The 18,734-nt window shown below is 42.1% G+C and overlaps 1 long non-coding RNA gene across 2 annotated transcripts in view; it reads left to right on the top strand.

The window, feature by feature from the left end:
* The window catches only part of LOC103233355 (uncharacterized), a 378,818-nt gene that overhangs the window by 355,949 nt on the left and 4,135 nt on the right, over positions 1-18,734 (top strand). For both annotated transcript variants that reach the window (XR_012092986.1, XR_012092985.1), the window contains one exon: positions 17,816-17,934. This is a non-coding gene — a long non-coding RNA (uncharacterized lncRNA). The remainder of the gene's footprint in view (positions 1-17,815; positions 17,935-18,734) is intronic.

Raw genomic sequence — 18,734 nt, 5'->3', positions numbered from 1 at the left:
TTTTGCTTTTGTCACCCAGGCTGGAGTATAATGGCACCATCTAGGCTCACTGCAACCTCCGCCTCCTGGGTTCAAGCAGTTCTCCTGCCTCAGCCTGCCATGTATCTGGGATTATAGGCACATGCCACCACACCCAGCTAATTTTGTATTTTTAGTAGAGATGGGTTTCACCATGTTGGTCAGGCTGGTCTCAAACTCTTGACCTCAGGTGATCCGCCCACCTTGGCTTCCCAAAGTGCTGGGATTACAGACATGAACCACTGTGCCTGGCCTGTGCCTTCATTTTTTATTACTAGAATGGAGGTAGCAATGCCAAGCTTATTGAGCTGTTTTTAAATTTATTTAAATTTTATAAATATTTAAAATATCTCATGAGATTATACAAACTCCTTGCAAGCAGCCACTGAAACTGGGCCTCTGCAGTAGCCTCAGAACCTGGAGTAATTCCTGGAACATCATACTCAGTGAGTATTTCTTTTTAAGTAAATGAATGTAAATTACTTGATATGCACACAACTCAGAACTCAGACCATTGCACTGTATTATTTTCCTATTCTGCTGTAATAAATGACCACAAACTTCGTTATGTAAAAACCACAAATCTCTTCGTTCTGGAGGTCACAAATCCTAAAAATTAAGGTAGTGTCAGGGTTGCAATCTTCCAGAGGGTCTAAGGAGAGAATCACTTTTTTTTTTTCCTTTTCCAGCATCTAGAAGCCATCTCCACTTCTTGACTCATGCCCCCCCCTTTCAGCTTCAAAGCCAGCAGCCGAGCATCTTCAAACCTCCCTCTAAATCTTACTCTCCTATCTCCCTCTTGTAAAGATCCTTGTGATTACGTTGAATACACTGACTAATCTGGGGGAATCTCCCCATCACAAGATCCTTAACATAATCACATCTGCAAAGCTCCCCCTTTTGCCACATAAGGTAGCATATTCACAGGTTCTTGGAATTAGAATGTGGGCATCCTTGGAGCATCATTATGTCTACCCCCAAGTATCTATTGTGGAGTAAAACCTGCCTATTTATTATCACCATTTCATTTTATTGCCTGTTGAAAACTCCTATTGAAGACTTTTCTAAGAAGTAATGGGCCAAACTTCCAGATTCCCTTTTCATTTCCATGGCAATGGTCCAAGGATGCCAGACACCAGCCATGACCCTTCAGGGCTTGACAGTGATTCATCTCACTTGCATTTGGACTTAGGAGGGCCTTTTGTTGGGTTGAAGAAGTTTTCAGCAACCAACAGAGGCATGCAACTCCATCAATATTTGTGGATTAAATGAGTAAATGAATATTCAAAAGGTAACAGCCTACCTTCGAGAGTCATTTCTGAACACAAGAAATGTCTTGTAGAAAATTCTTTGTAATTGACAAAAGAGCAACATACATCAGTTAGCATATACTTCCAGGGACTCACTTATTTTTAAAAATGTGGTGGTGGCTCATATGCCTTTCTTCCCTTGGGCTGAAACAGTTTCAAACACAGTGGTTGAGTCCTTAGTGCCTGAAGCTTGTTGGTGCCCACCAAATACTTGTGAAATAGAATTGAGTTATGTAAATCATCAAATAATTCATGGAAAAGCCAAGATCTCATACAAGATTTAGGCTGGCAAAAAGTTAAAGGTTCACTAAATTCAGTCTTTCAGCTAGTACCTATAGTTTTTCTGACCATGCAGTTTAAAAATCATCTATTAAATTTCTTCTATGATGACACTAGAACAAACGAGGTTTCTATATTTGGCAAATTTGGTGGGAAGTTCTTTATTACACTGAATCAGAATGATCTCTCTATACTGTCTGTGCATCCAGGTCTGGTCTTCTCTGTCTCATATGTCACTCCCCTTGAGACTGGCTGCCTTTTCTTTGTACTCCGGTATATCTCACATCTCTCCTATAGCTTCCATAATGTCAGATTTCAAGGGGCTATTTTTGCATTTCTACCACTAGACCACAAATTTCCTAAAAGCAGATTTGTTTTGTCTTTGAATTCTCAGAGCTGAGCAGAGTGCAAGATCTATAGCACAGGCAGAGTCCACTTTGGTTGAATGAATGCTACAGGTAATTAAGCATAATGGAACAAGCCCAAGACATTCAGTAAAGAGAATTGGGTTTGAGGTTTAACCATGCTACTTTTGAACTATGTGAATTGGGCAAGGCAGTTCTCCTCTCCCAGTCATAGATTCCTGTGATTTTATGGCAACCACATGGGGTTGTTTTGAGGATTAAATGTGTGAATTATGGGAATATATTATGCAAATGGGAAGGGTTGTCTCAGTGTCCTTGAAGCCACATAGAACAGATCTAATCCTTTTCTATTTGGCAGCCCTTCAAATATTCAAGGGAAGAGATCTCACACTCCATATCCCAAGCTTACTCTCTCTATATATATAGATATAAAATAAGTGACTGTGAGGTGTCCGGAATTAAAGTTCTAAGTTTCAAATATCTACGGTGCCACTTATTAGCTCTGTGTCCTTGGGAAAAGCACTTAACTTCTTCATGCCTCAATTTCCCCCTCTGTAAAAAGTGAAATAAAAATAAGGCCTATCTCAAGTCAGTGTGAGGACTGGATAAGATATTGCATGTCAAAGCTTAGGACAGTGCCTAGCACATAGTAGGCAATCAATTATTATTATTATACTTACGCTTTTCCCTCAGTGTTCATGTCCCTAATTTCTTCTACAATTCTATGAACCTTTGTTTTCAGTCATTACTCTTTAAGAATAGCAAATAATTTTTTTTTAATCTCATAAATACTTCAACCACAATTGATGTCCAATGGCTGCCTTGCGTTTGGGTTGGGAAGGACTCTGAGGTTCTGTGTGGGTTCAACAGGAAAGAATGTGAAAACAGACTACTGATATTTTACAATGATAGAGAAACAGTAACACTCATGTCCCAAATATGCTGATCTCATTTCTTTGCAATTCTAAGTAAACTGACTTTTTTTTTTTAATTGTCTATGGCGGACTGCATGCCACACTAAATTTCCTAAAGGTCAGTTTGAAGAACATGAGAGGTAAGAAGTCCCTGACTTGTGACCCCTTCCTCCTGTTAAATGCCAGGCACTCTTTTAGATGTTGCTGCTACAGTGCTCTTTTCGGTATCATTCACACAAAGGAGAACAAGTTCACGTGGAGCAAGAGGGAATTAACTAAAGAAATACATTGGAAGGTAATTGCAAAGAGTCATAAGTACCAAGTGAAAACCAGAATGAGAGACTTGGACAGTGTCTGGGGAGCAGGGAAGGGATGTGTAATTTAGATTGAACAGTATAACAGAAGGACTTCTTGAGTAGTGACATTTGAGCTGAGATTTGAGTGAGAAGGATCCAGTTTTGTATTGGCTGCTTTAACAAATAACGTTGTTATTTTGATGGCTTAAAACAACACAATGGCTTAAAATATGATGGCTTAAAACAACATAAATTTATTTTCTTATAGTGCTGTTGGTCAGACACAAGTCTCACTAGGTCCAAATCAAGATGTTATCAGGGCCATGATTGTTTATGGAGGCTCCAGGGGAGAATTCATTTCCTTGCCTGTTTAAGCTTCTTTTGACCACCCACCATCCTTGGCTTGTGGCCCCTTCCTCCATGCTTACACCCAGCAATGGTGGGTCTATCTATCTTCCTGACTCTTCTGCCTCTCGTGTCCACTTTTAAGGAGTCTTATAACTACATTAAACCCCCTTGAACAAATCAAGCTAATCTCCTTATCTTCAGGTCTTTATCTCATTCATATTTGCAAAGTCTCTTTTTCTTTGTGAGGTCGTATCTTCCCAGGTTCTGGGAATCAGGACATGGACATCATTGAGGACCATTATTCTGTACACCACAGTTATAAGGGTATATGGGGCAGAGCTCACCAGGTAAAGACACCAGGAAGAGCAAGGGCTCTTGGCACCTTTAAAAGAAAGAAAGAAAGAAGACCAATGTTTCAGTAGCCTTGTAAGCAAAGAGGGTGGTAAAAGAAGTCATGTTGGTTACCATTTACTGAGGAATTACTATGTGTCTGTCACTTGGTAAGCCCGTTTTATATATTATTTCATAGATTCTCATGGCAACCTTATGACAAAGGCAGTATTATTCCCTTCCTTCTACTCGATGAGAAAATGGTAGCTCAGAGGCGAATATATGTCCCTAAGATCACAGAACTAATATCTACTGGAGGTAAAATATGAATCCAAACACTCTACGGGTGTTTTTGACCACAATACTCTTCTGCTCCCCATACCTATGATGAATGTGCTTGGAAGTACATCTCAGTGGAAACTTAGAGGGGGTGGTCCGTGGTTATTGGTGAGCCTGGCTCCTACCTTGGCTTCGGTCTTAAGTGTGCTTTGAAAACTTTCTCACTGATTTCGAGCTCCAGGCAGGGACATTTTCCTGAGAAACAACAATGAATTGAGAAAGAGAAAAGTAGCTGCTAACAGCCAAGAGCTGATCTAACATGAAAAACTGGCCCTTTGTAATTCTGGGAACTGGCCTGACACTCAGAGCAGCCCTGGTGTTCTTCTGTTGCACATGAAAACTTTTATGCAACACCAATGTCTGTGTGACCATGACAGTGTCAGGCAAAAACAAGACCACTCTGTAATTATGTCTCAGCACAGACAAAACATGAGTGTTGTTCAAAAATACAACATGAAGTACCAACCATCAAAATACTAACCATCCGTCTTTTCCCAGATAATTTGGTGACTTCAGCTTTCTTAGCAATCACAGCTGAAACCTGTTGTCTGTCCCCTCATAGATCAGATGTGCTAAGATACATACCCATAGAATTGCCTCCACTTCTTCACAGTGCCTAATCGAGAGCAAACTCTCACTTTCTTGAATCTACTTCAAAATCACCTCACACAAGCCCAAATCCTGTAAGTTCTTTCTAGCATCTTGTTACTGAGACAACACGTGGCCCCCTTTGGTGTGGTTTTCTCAAATTCCAACAAGCCAATAAACTTAACTTGGTTTTACAGGTGTGTTTCTGGGTGTCTGGCTGGCGGGTATTGTCAATCAAGAAACACAAATGCAAGTAACAGCACCCACCTCCCTAATATTCTTCTCTGTGTTGTTGGGAGCTATTACAGGTTAGGTGAGGTCCTATTGTGACAAAGGCACAGAATGCAATTTGGTGACAAACTGCAAGGAACAGAGTGCTCAGAGTACTGGACAATATGCAGGGAGACAGAATTTAGGGTTCAGTTCTCGAGTCTACATGGGTGACCTCAGGCAAGTTGTTTAATCTCAGCCTCTGTTTTATCATCATTAAAATTAGCATAACGATATATCAGTTTACAGAAATGTAAAAAGTAAATGAGGTAATCCGTGGAAAGAACTTAGCACAAAGCCTGCCACGTAGTAAGCATAAGATAAATGAGGGCTGTTTGTTTATTACAAATACTTACTGCAGAAAAAAGAGATTTGCTAGAGATGGCATAATCAGGAGTGCCCAGCTGGAGAAAGAAGGACTTAAGAAGAGGTGCGTAAAGAATAGGGAAGCCAATACAAAGAGAGGAGGCCCTGCAGCTTCCCAAAACAGCACTGGAAGTCCTCAGTGATTGAAAGAGACAGAGAGCCATTCCTCTGAACCATTCTCTAGCCAAGTCCCTGGGACCGTTCACCCTTTCTACGAGCATGACCAATTCAACAGATTATGTTTCAAACTTTATCATAATAGTCAAGCATCTGAGTCTCTGGAAAAGGAAAAATGTCCTAAATAATAAGAGATTATTTGAACTGAAGTGGTTTAGTGAAAACATACAAAAAAATGCAACATGGTTTGGGACTGAGAAACACTTGAATTCATTTCTTGGCTCTTGCTTTGCAACATCGAGCAACTCACTTTCCATTCCTGCACCTTCCTGAGTTCTCTGGCAAAAAGGGATGGATACCTGCAATTCAATACTGTTGACTTTTTGAAGGAGAGAGTTTAGCATATTGGATATGTAAAAGTATGGTATTTGTGGTGGTGATGGTGGCGATGATGATGGTAGCCCTGGTGGTGCTGATGATGATGGTGATGGTAGTGGTGGTGATGTTGGTAGTTGTGAGGTGGTAACGGTGAAGGTGGCGGTAGCACGGGTGGTAATGATGGTGATAGCATTGGCAATAGTGATGGTAATGGTGGTATTGGTGATTACGGGGGTGCTGGGTGGTGATTGTGATAGTGGTGGTAGTGGTGGTAGTCCTGGTGGTGGTGATGGTGTTGGTGATGATGGTGGTGATAGTGATGGTGGTAGTCATAGTCCTGGGGGTGATGATTGTGATGGTAGTGATGATGGTGGACTTACCCTACACTTGAAAGTATGAACTGAACTATTATCTTCATTCAACTGAAAGTTGTCAACTTGACAATTTTCTATTCTTTAAACTTCATCTCCCACTAACCTGTGTTACCCACACATATCATAGATGGAGGCAACAAGAAAGAAAAGGAGGAGGTCTACAATAAAGAGACATAGTGAGGGCTGCAGCCTCAGTCCTTCCTTTATAATTTTTATTTCTTAATTATGAGTATCTATTAGCAGTATATATTCAAGGGGTACACGTGATGCTATTTTTGGCATTAATACCAGTATCTTCTGGTCCTTTCTGGGACCTAAGCTCAGACACTGTTTCTCACCCTCTTAGAGGTGCCCTGTTACTTCTGAGTGGAGCATTTTGTTATTTCTAAATCTTTTTAAAAGTGTCATTATACCTTTATTAGCTCTACTTTCCTCCTTCCTTCCCTCTACTCCCAGGCTGCACTTCAAGTGTTCCAGGGAGATAGCCCCTTCTTTTACCATGGAAAAAGCTTGGACCAAACCCATTCTTGCAGCACCTGAAACTGCAATGTCAACTTCAGCGTGAGGTGAACGAGAATTCCTAGTGAATCACAATGCTTATGAGTGGTAAACCTTGACTTTATTCATCCGATGCTGAAGCAAGCCACATGCTTCTATCTGTCCTCTAACTTTTTTCCTCCTCCAGAATATAATAAATTAAACATAGTATGAAATGCAAAAAGGTTACATTGAGACATATACTATTTGAAGGTTTAATTCATTTTTCTAGTGTATAAGACACAAGGCTATTAAATTTTTAAAGCAGTGATCTCCTAAACTCTCTACTTTATGAGGGCTTTCTTCATAAAGATAAATGGTTTCCTTGCCAAATCAAATGCAGATTTGAAACAAATTAAGTTAATGTTCAATGGTACAAGGTAGAATGGATGGGGGAGCTGTTTTATTTTGCATTGTAATAACCATACACACCTAAATCAATAGCTGTGGAAAAAAGGCAATAATATCACATAACTGCAGGAAATGAAATATAGTGGTTGGGCGGGGGGGAACAGGCTGCAAAAAGAAAGGGTTTGTATTGGAATAATGACATTTCATTAAACAGGGAAGGAGTGGTATTGAAGAGAAGTCCATAGCAGTAAATTCTATTTCTTATAATAACACTTGAGACGAGTTAAAGTTGGCTGGGTATTGTGATAAAGGATAATGCCGTCGTCCTTTTGTGCATTGTGCTATAATTTTATGTTTAAAGAAAACCTGAGATATTAAAGAGGCAGCACATGTTTTCTCAATGTGTCCTTATTCTTCTAATCTTTTGCTTAATTTGGTACAAGATCTTATAATCTGTCTGGAAGTCATTACTTGGATAAGGCAGTCCTAGGTTTAAAAAAGTGGATTTGAATGAAGGCCAGTAAGCATTCTTATTCTTTTTTTTTTTTTTGGTGGAGGGGCAAGGCAGAAACAAAAGGATTTGCTATTAATGAAAGAGGCTCTTTCAACTGTTATCAGAGAGAAAGTCATTCCCAGAGTTGGTAGTTTTCAACATATACCTATCTATCTATATTCTGTGGAATATCTACATAAGAGATGTTATAGGAAGTCTGAACACAGTGGCCTTCACAGGTGTGGGGGCCTGACTCAGGTATGTCACTGTCTGAAAACAACTTTGATTAAACTTTCTGCTCAAGCTTCCTCTACAAGTGATTGCACAAGGAGAAGAGAATGATTCCAACATTCTCTTCCACCAGGCACAGCCCCAAATGGGCACAGCTTGTTTGAAATCAGCCTTCAGGTTCTGAAAGCTGGAGAAGGACACCTGCATATTTCTGTCTCTCTGGACCTTTTTGTTCTCTTCGTTGGAAGGAACAGAAGCACTTTCTCAATCTGGCACCTATGTGCCCCCGCCACCACAACCTTCCAAAACTGGGCCTACAGGGGTGCTTGTAGGAAAGTCAAGGTACCAGAGGGGTCACCTCCTCTAGGAAGCCGCCTTTGTCCTCTCCAGTTAGATGAACTGTTAGTCTCCATTTATAGTGCTGCTTTGAAGTGGGAAGACAGTACTATGCATTTTACTATATTATCCCAAATAATGGGACATGTGATGCCTGTGAAATGGGAAGCAGATACCACAGAGGTGAAGCTTGTGGGCTCTCGAAGACTAACCTCAAGGTTAGTCCTCAAGGACAAAATAGTGTCTGTGACCTTCAATAGCTCTGCAATCTTGGGAAATTTCCTTAAACTCTGTTCTTCAGTCTTTCCATCTGTAAAATCGTACCTATCCCCTCCAGGATGTTGTAAGGCTTAGGTGAGAAAATGCATGGAAAGAATTAGCACAATGTCTAGCATACAGAATATCTGACAGTTGTTATTGGCATTGGTATTGTTATTTTCATTAAGAACCCTGTGAATCATGGTTCTCCCTCGTTTATTTTTATTTTTTATTTTCTGAGACAGAGTCTCGCTCTGTAGCCCAGGCTGGAGTGTAGTGGCGCAATCTTGGCTCACTGCAACCTCTGCCTCCCAGGTCCCTGTTCAAGCAATTTTCCTGCCTCAGCCTCCCAAGTAGCTGGGATTACAGGCACGTGCCACTATGCCTAGCTAATTTTTGTATTTTCAGTAGAGACAGGATTTCACCATGTTGCCCAGGCTGGTCTGGAACTCCTGACCTTGTGATCTGCTTGACTTGGCCTCCAAAAGTGCTGGAATTACAGGTGTGAGCCACCGCACCTGGTCTCTTCCCCATTTATATTTGAGAAACTTGAAGTTCAGCAGAGCAAACAGCACATAGAAGGCACTCAACAAAATGTCCTTCCTTCTCTTTATCCCGTCCTCTTTCTCCAGTGTGATCACAATGCTGTGGGATACTTTTATGTGCAGTAGAGATCTCTACCCCAGGCTGATGACTGAAAAGGGTTGCACTCTGGAATAGAAAAGGAACGTCAGGTTTGTTTGTTTAATACATAAATCTGTAAATAATGCCTCAGTTGCCTCCAGCCCAGACAGGTGCCTCCATGCTTCTCGGCATCTCAGCCTCCCAAAGTAAGCCCATTTACCAAATGCTGTTTTAATGACTAGGAGGCGTTACACAAACTTTAATAAAAGAGCTCTGAGTAGACAACCGAGGATACAAAGTAAACAGCACATTTAATCACCCACTGAGCACACAGTCCTGGGATGAAGTTGCATGGTTATTCTGATTCTATATTAGTCACTCCTTACTCTCCTGGTTCTCCAGGATCCCTCAAAGCCTATGCCCATGAAAGGACTGGCAGGAGCCATGAGGAACCCAGAGGGGGCACACAGTAGGCATCACACATCAGGAAATGCGGAAGAGGCTGTTCTGCCCAGATCCTGGACTTGAGTCAGGCATGGGTGACCAGCTCCTAAATCAGGCTTAGCATAGGAAAGCCTTGGAGGGGCTTGTGGTTTCCAGGCACCAGTCTGTATGCCTGCCACATCTATGGGAACATGCCTATCTTTGCCAATTCCGCAGTAGCATACATGTGGCTAGAGAGGATGTAAGCATGGTGCATTGTCCCCAGGTACCATAGACCCTTGCTCTCCTGCTGGTTTGATTGGGAGAAAAGACTTTTTCATTTCATCCGGTTATGATGCAGCTTGGGACTGTACTAGGCAAGGAGGATTCTAACTCTCTTAGCCTCATGCTTGCCTTCTCTTGTCTTCATAACCACCATGTGTATTTAAGTGGTTCAGCATGTGGCCTCTCATCCCCTGTCTGGTTCCTATCAAGAAGGATGGGAGAGTGTTATCTTTTTTGGCAGAATTTAAAATAATGTGCCTTATCTTTTTTCTTAAAAATTTTTCCTAAAATTTTAATGAGGAGAATATCATAATCATACAAAAATAGTTAAAATGACTTTATGCAAAACTAGCATCTATTCTCAAGTTTTCTGGGTAGTGGAAAAATCCAGGGTTTTGGGACCAAAAGACGGTATGAATCTTGATTCAGCAAAGTATTAACCTCTCAGTGTGCTCATGAGTAAAATAGGCATTCAGAATACCTACCACGTGAGGCTGTTGTGAGAATGAGAAATAAATGATGGGAATGGCGTGGTCCACATACGTTGTTCAATAAGACGTGCAAGTCCTACCTCATTGTGGTAGGCCTCCTTGCGGATGTCGTTTCTGCTGTTTTTATTAAGAGGGGAGCTCTTTCTATTACAATGATTTCTGTTCTTCGAGGACTACATAGTCCCAGAAAATTTACAGTTTAGCCCTTCTCTTGAATCAGTAAAATTTCTTAGATGTGTGCTGGTCTCTGGTCTGAACAGAGACTGATAGCAGTCTCTGTGCTTGTCATGCAGGAGTTCATAATCTTAAATTAGACAATTAGAAATCATAATCGGTATGTCGGCTAACGAACAAGGCTGAACTCATCCGACAGAGATTCTCATTTCTGAAGAAACAGTACAATTCCCCTGGGATTTGGGTGGTCTGGCTGGGCACTGCATTAGTTTCCCATGACTGCTGTAACAAATTACCAAGAACTCTGTGGCTTAAAATGATCACATTTATATTTCAGTTCTAGAAGTCAGAAGCCCAAATTGGGTCTCACTGGGCTGAAATTAAGGTGTCTGCAGGGCAGTGTTCCTTCTGGAGGCTCTCGAGCAGAATCCGCCTCCTTGCCTTGTCCAGTGTCTAGAGGCTGCCTGCATTCCTTGGCTCATGGCTCCTCTCTCCTTCTTCAAAGCCAGCATTGGTGGCTTTCCCACGCTCTATCCCTCTGACACTGACTCTCCTGTCTCTTTCATTCTTTATCATCACTTGTGATTGTATTGGGATGACTCAGCTAATCCAGGTTAAGATCCTTAGTTCAATCACATCCACAAAGTCTTCCTCTTTGGCAGGCAAGGTAACACATTCACAGGTTCCGGGGATTAGGATGCATGCACTTTTGGGGGCCATTATTCTGCCTCCCCAGGTACCAGGGGGTAGACAAGATCTCCCACAAGGAACCTTGAGTGGAGTTTTGCAGAAGTAGCGTGATCCACTGAAGACTTCAGTAAGTGGAGGTTTCTGGGAAATTTTATAGGAAAGGATGGAGAAAGTTTTTCCATTTTGGCTTATTATTGCATTTTTTATAAAAGGCTATTTCTACTTTAGTTATGAGATGATCACCATGATGCTAACTGCCTTTCGTCGAACATCCTCAACGAGTCACTCATTTTGCAAAGTGCCTGACCACATAAACTCACTTTATCTTAGTAGTAACCCAGCAAAGCATTATCTCCATCCTATTCTTGGATCTGTAACTCGTATACTGGGCAGCTAAGATTTGAATCTGAGTCTATCTGGCTTGGAAGTTCAGATTCTTTCCAATAGGGCACACAAGTTCCTGGGAAAGGATTCTTCACTTTTTCCTTGGACTGGGGTCCTGGTCAAAATTCTGTTTCCCAGCCAGATATGGACAGATGCAAAAACCAGGAGCAGGAATCTCTTTTTTAGCTTGAGCATCAGCTTGGTCGGGAGGCCGGGGCTGGCAAGAGCTCAGAGACATGGGCTCTCTTCTCACTGCCCTTCAGGATGCAAGCCCATGTTGAGGAAAGGATTTCTCCTCCAGCCCAACATCAAAAGGTTCCGGTCAGGGCTCCCAGGGCCAGGATGCTGTTAGCATGGGATATTAACCAAACACACTTCACCCCTGTGTTTGTCAGTGGTGGTTGTGTTTTTGATGCAGCCTCATTCTTTGGACTTAATTAAAACCCAGTTCCCTCTTTTATTCAATTTATGAGGCCTAGCCTGTAGGATTAAGTGATTACAGACAAAAAGCCCCATTTGTGAAACACTCCTAAACTCAAGCTGTTACGCTGCTTACTTGTACTCCATTAAATTAATAAGGAATGAATTGGCTGATCCATTATGAATAAAGCAGTGGGGAGTCTTTGCCCGGTTCATACTTTCCTCTCCCTCCTTGGAGAACATTTGTGTAAAATGATTAGGTTCATATTCATTCAATTGGAATTCTCTAAAAGTAGAATGCATAAATTACTCTAAAGACACAGAGTTTATCTTAAACATTAACTACGAAGGGTGAATTAATAAGACTATTATAAAACCATTAGCATTCAGTGTGTTTACCTACAACTGCAGCATACCTAAACTAAATTCAACCCACAATTGCCATTTGTGTTGGGAGATCAAGCTAGTTTATTTTAGCTCGCAGTTCATTTAAACTCATAACACACCCTTGAAGATTCAGTTTTTCTATTAGCTTTTATTTCAGGGGCTCCTCTTCGTTGGAAACTCAACTTTTGTTATTTCCTTATTCAGCCATGCACCTCTATCTGGCAATTACTACATCCAAATGTTTCCAAATATTGGTTGTTAACTCTACAAGATAGGAATCAAGAACGCTAAGGACACATGGTAAGCTCCAGAGAAGTCAATTATTTAAGGACTAACAGTTGGAAAGTCACAAACCGTTGGAGAGAGGGAGTATTCAAAGATTTTTAGTTGACCAAATGCCCAGGCTGTTTAGAGAGTATAGTATGGCTTCGTACAAGTTAAATGTCAGTTTGATTAAGGGTATTCTAACCTGGGCACTCTTTACACACTTTGGGCTAGATTGTTCTTTGTGGTGGGGGCTGTCCCGTGCATTATACAATGTTTAGCAGCATCCTTGGTCCTACTCAACAGATACTGGTTGCAGTACCTCCCCCTCTCCCCTTCCCCGATTGTGACAACAAAAATGTTCCAAATATTGTCAAGTATCCAGTAGAGATGAGCAGGGGTTGTGATGGGGGCAAAATAGCCCCTAGTTGAGAACCACTGCCTTAATCTGTTCCAAGAAGTGAGGGGGCATTTAATCTCTCTTCAGGACTTGATTTTCTGTTTGTAAAATGAAGAAAGATGGTCTCTAAAGGATTCTTAAAACTCTCCAAATATGTGATGACATGATCCTGCTCAATGACAGTTGCTTTTCTGTCCTTCATCTGGTGGGAACACAATAGCTTGAAAACATGAATCATTCTGTTCTTTAAACTCAGTCTCCTCTCTTTGCCCCCATCCTCTCCCCTGGTAACAAATCAGTTTCCCATTGTAGCACTGAGTGGTAAAATAGAAACCATCAGAAGAGGACGTCCATGTGCTTTCATTCTACCTTCCCTCCTGCATCTGCACCCACACACTCTGGCTTCCTCTGGTGAGTGACTTGTAACCAAGTCTGCCTGATTCTCAATTCCATATTGTCACCCAAATGAACTTAGGCTGGAGATGCCTTGCAACAAGGGTGGAGTTGTTGCATCTTCCCTGTTAGAATTTCCAGCACACGTGTGTGTGTGTGTGTGTATGTGTTCTCAAAAATGTCCAGAACTTCTAAGTGATTCCTGCCTGGTGGTCCCGCAGCCATCAGGAGAGAACTCAAATGCCTGAAAATCAAGCTATCTCAGCTTTGGAATGGCAAGTTCTTTCACATTTGCAATAACAAAATCCACACTGCCAATACAGTAACATCTTCCAATTCCAATTCCCTAGGGGACTTCAGAATCAGGTAGCTATGGTTCTAAGTCCCACTAACAAAAAGGTGGGGTACATGGGTACACGTGCAAATAGGAGGTCTATTTAAAGCATGTGGGAATTCCCTTCTGAAGGCCTGTTTTCCTGCTTCTGACTAGACTGGAAATACCAGGGAATGCTATCCTTATTTTGGGTACAGAGGTTGAGATGAGGTAAACTGCCAAATGACAGGTATTTAGAGAGAGGTGAGAATAGGTATAAGCCCTGATTGCCTGAAACCCAAGCCCTTGACTCTCGACCTCAGCATGCTGCTTTCTTACTATCTTCTAATTCCTAAAGTCATTGTAAGCCATCAAAAAACCCACTGTGCATTGTCAGAACAAAGCACTGGTTAATTAAATGAAATTTAAAATAATCTTTATACCTGTAATTTGGAGCTCTTGCATTGCTTTTTTTTTTTTTTTTAAACATTCTTTTGTTCTTTGTTTACTATTATTTTAAATAGCATAGGAACCACTTTACCATTGGCTGGTTTTCTCTTTTCTAATTTCTTTCATTCTCCTCTTTAAGTCAACTGCTGTCATGCCCTGCACATAATCAGAGTCAAGAAGGGGGAAGGAAGTCAGGTAGATGATAATCAGCAACATGGATCATTCACCGCTGGCTACTTGGTAAACTGTAGTAGTTAGCATCATCTGATAGAGAATAATGTGTACATGTCAGCTGCGTGTCTGCGCAACAGGGGCTTTGCAGTCAGAGAGGACAGGGTCAGACTCAAGTATAACATCTTTCTAGTTGTGTACACTTAGGCGAGTTACCGAAAATTAGTCTCAGCTTCCTTGTCTAAAAAATTTATAATCTGTGTCCCTCTGCGCCACAGCATAAAGTGAGATAATATTGTCATTAGAGCATTTAGTAAGGTGGCTGCATGCCCTTTCAGCATAGAAGTAAAGTCATGGAGACTGTCTCCTCCATGAGGCCCCTAAACTCCTTATCCTCAGCCTAGTGGGAAGGATTAACAAATTCTTTCTTGAAAGAACTTACATGTACATATGGAATTGGCAAAAGTCTGACTCTTTGGCCCAACTCCAAGCAAAACTAATCATCAGAAACTTCATGCAGATTTACGATTACTTTTTCTATAACAGGGTTAGGCCCGAGCTGCTGAGACAGAATTAAAAAGGGGCTGCCGCAAGCAGCGAGGGCTCAGGTCTCACAATGGAGCATTTTCCAACACGGTACCTGGTGGGGACACCCTGACTCCAGGTTGGCTGGAAATTAATGTCAAATGTGGAAATAGCCTTCTTCCTCTTCCCTAAGATTGTTGTGATGGGTTCTACAACTGAGCCACGGGCTTTCATTTAATGCTAATAAAGAGAGGCACATAGGATCTTCTCCAGATAGTGCGTTTAATGTGAGACATAATTTAATTTTATGATGGCTGGTTTATCTCAATTAAGTCAAATGTGTGCACAGAGGTGTTTCTCATCGTGGGTGAAGTGGAAACTGCACTGAGCTCCGAGTGTGCGTTCCAGACCACGCCTTGCCACATCCTCGCTGTGTGATGGGTGATGAGCCATCTCCCTTCTCTGCAGGCCTGTCTACCTTTTCTAAAATGCTTGGTGAGGGTCAGAATGGAGGATGTCAACTGCAGGCAACCTGCAGAAATAGTTTGCTATACGCTGGATGGATACTTAAGAAATGCTAAATGCATTACCAATATTAAAACACTGATAGAGTTCACATTAAAAATGTGGGGTTTTGATGTCCTCTCTTAGAAAATGGAGGGATCTGTAACAAGACAGCTACACTCCAAAATGGCAGCAGCTGGATAGAACTGACAGGCAGTTGCTGCATTTTGCTTGGTCATGTGCTGGCTTTCAGTTTGCTGCTGTCCCCACCACTCCCTATTGTGATATCTGGCCCTCTGTCATTCTTTCACATCTTTTCTGGTTCCTGTGTTATAGTTTCTAACCCCTGTATTGCAAACACCCTTCTACAATGACTTAGGATTTTGAGGATCTGTATAATCTGGAATTACCCATGTGAAAATACTCTTGCTGGTTAAACACTTAAGGGAGAAGAAAATCTATTATGTTTCTGTGAACAAACTTAAGATGCCTTTGATTCCATGTATTCACGGACTATCTTTTACATGGCTTCCGTATGAAGGGTGCTCACTGGCTTTCACTGGACAGGGGCAATGATGCACTTAATGAACTTGGTAGAAGAGGAAACAGAAAATAAGCAGAGACACAAATGAATGTTCATGAATTAAAATCTGAGACAATTCCAAAGTGACAAAAGAACACAGATGTATGAAAAAGAGCCCTTTAGGAGGAGGAAGCAAGTGTGGGCTGAGGGTTTTTTGTTTGTTTGTTTGAGACAGAGTTTCGCTCTTGTCACCCAGGCTGGAGTGCAATGGTGCAATCTCAGCTCACTGCAACCTCCACCTCCACCTCCCAGGCTCAAGTGATTCTGCTGCCTCAGCCTCCCTAGTAGCTAGGATTACAGGCATGTGCCACCACACCCAGCTAATTTTTATATTTTTAGTAGACATGGAGTTTTGCCATGTTGGCCAGGTTGGTCTCGAACTCCTGACTGCAGGTGATCCACCTGCTTCAGCCTCCCAAAATGCTGGCGGGGTTGTTATTTAAGCTGAGAACTAGAGATGTGGAAGCCAGGCAAAGGTCGGCGTGACTGGATATCCAGGGGTGAGAAAAAAGGGCTGCAGAGGGGAAGCTGGCTAGGTAGGCAATGGCTTAATCTGCAGACATTTGGATGATACTGCTAAGAGTCCAGGTTGGTTTTCAAAACTTTTGGGAAAAAAAATAGATGGCACCATTAATAGATACCCACTTTTATATATTCATCACGGAATCTCTGCTCCGGGAACTCACGGAGACTTAAACTGATATGAAAAAGACCCCTGCCTGCCTCTCTTCTTCCTTTCCAACATTCTGACATTTCTCCTGGGCCCTCCTGGCCCTCTGCATGACTCCTCTCCCCATGTTGTGAGTGCCCCAGTGGCCTGATGTCACTGAGAACATCATTTGCAGATAGAGGGTTCTGTTCTTAGAGAGCTTGTGATTCAGTAATTTAAGAAAAGGAAACTTGCACTTGCTGAAAATGTTCTAGAAGCCAGATGCTATTCCATATGAGTAAAATATATGTATATAAACTTCACAGGTCATAACTCTACAGGCTGAGGGGTTTCACAAACATAACTCCTTGTGAGTGGTGCCCAGGTCAAGAAAGAGAATGTGGCCAATGCTCCAGGTACATCCTCTCACTATCTTCCACCCTCACGCCTGCCAGGGGAAGCACTTACCCCCTCTTTTTTTTTTTTTTTTTTTTAAAGACAGAGTCTTACTCTATCACCCAGGCTGGAGTGATCTCAACGCACTGCAACCTCCACCTCCTGAGTTCAAGTGATTCTCCTGCCTCAGCCTCCCAAGTCCCTAGGATTACAGGCACGTGCCACCATGCCTGGCTAATTTTTAGTAGAGTTGGGGTTTCACCATGTTAGCCAGGCTGGTCTCAAACTCCTGACCTCAAGGGATCCACCCATCTCAGCCTCCCAAGGTGCTGGGATTATAGGCGTTAGTCGCTGCATCCGGCCCACTAACCCCAATTCTAACCCCATATGTTAGTTTTTGCTTGTGTTTTAACTTCATGTAACTGGAATCATACAGTACATACTGGCTTCTTTTGATGAACATTATATGGGCGAGATCCACTTATATTGTTGCTGGTAGTTGTACTTTGTTCATTGTTTTTGCTCTAAAGCATTCCATCATGTGAATATAGCATAGCATATCATTTTCAATACAGGTAAACATTTGGGTTAGTTCCATCTGGAGTTATCATGGATGGTGCTGCAATGGGCATTCTGTGCGTGTCTCTTCATATACACGTGTGCATTTCTATTATACACCCGTGTAGCATGTTCTGCTTTAACTGGCCCTGCCAAACAGTTTTCTATCCTTGTACCTTTTACCTACACTTATCCCATGAGTTATCATATCACCCCCCTTTTTGTTGTGACAGGATCTTATTTGGTCATCCAGGCTGGAGTGCAGTGGTGTGATCATAGCTCACTGCAGCCTCAAACTGCTGGACTCTAGTGATCTTCCTGCCTCAGCCTCCCCCAGAAGCAAGGACTACAGGTATGTACCACCATGCCCCCCTCTACACTGCTAACTTAAAAAATAAAAAAGTTTTGTAGAGATGAGGTCTTGCCACATTGCCCGGCCTGGCCTCAGGCAGTCCTCCAGCCCTGGGAATATAGGTGTGAACCACCATACCCTGCCTCATCCAGTTCTAACATATGCAAAATAAATAAAGGCTCAGAAAGATATCTTCAGTACCTGAAGGTCGCAGAGCCAGCGCACGAACTTGAATTTATCTGGCTCTCTTCCCATGTTCCCTCCACCACATAGTGAGCCACAGATGATTCATGCTTTTCCAAGGCACCACTCAGATGCCACCTTTTCCCTGACCCAGCCAGGAAGAGGTAACTGCACATGCTGTCTGCTCCCCAGACACATTCGGGGTGACTCAACATGTGGAAGTTATGTTTATTTGTCAGTACAATAGACTGTGAAACTAGAGACCTCAAGGTTAGGTGTGAAGATTAAATGCACTTACCATAAGTAAGTGCAGCATTTACATGGGATCTGATACATAGCATAGGCTCTGCACTGAAGAGATGGATGGATGGGTTGATAAATGGGGCATAGATATTTCCACATATTCCCACAGAACAATGGTTAAACACATTTGGGGTATATGCATGTGTATATATGTATGCTTGTGCCTGATACATGTACAATTGCATCTACAGCTACTCCCATGTATCACCTTGTACTTGACGGGGCTCAAATAACCTTTCTCACTTTCCTCCTCTGTCACTGAGAAGCAAGTAGATTCACATTCAGCAAACATCTGATGAGCCCCTACTCTCTGC

Source organism: Chlorocebus sabaeus, chromosome 5 (genome assembly GCF_047675955.1).
Source record: "Chlorocebus sabaeus isolate Y175 chromosome 5, mChlSab1.0.hap1, whole genome shotgun sequence".
Taxonomy (NCBI): domain Eukaryota; kingdom Metazoa; phylum Chordata; class Mammalia; order Primates; family Cercopithecidae; genus Chlorocebus; species Chlorocebus sabaeus.
The sequence above is the reverse complement of the archived record's forward strand: the minus strand, read 5'-3'. Positions and strand labels throughout refer to the sequence as shown.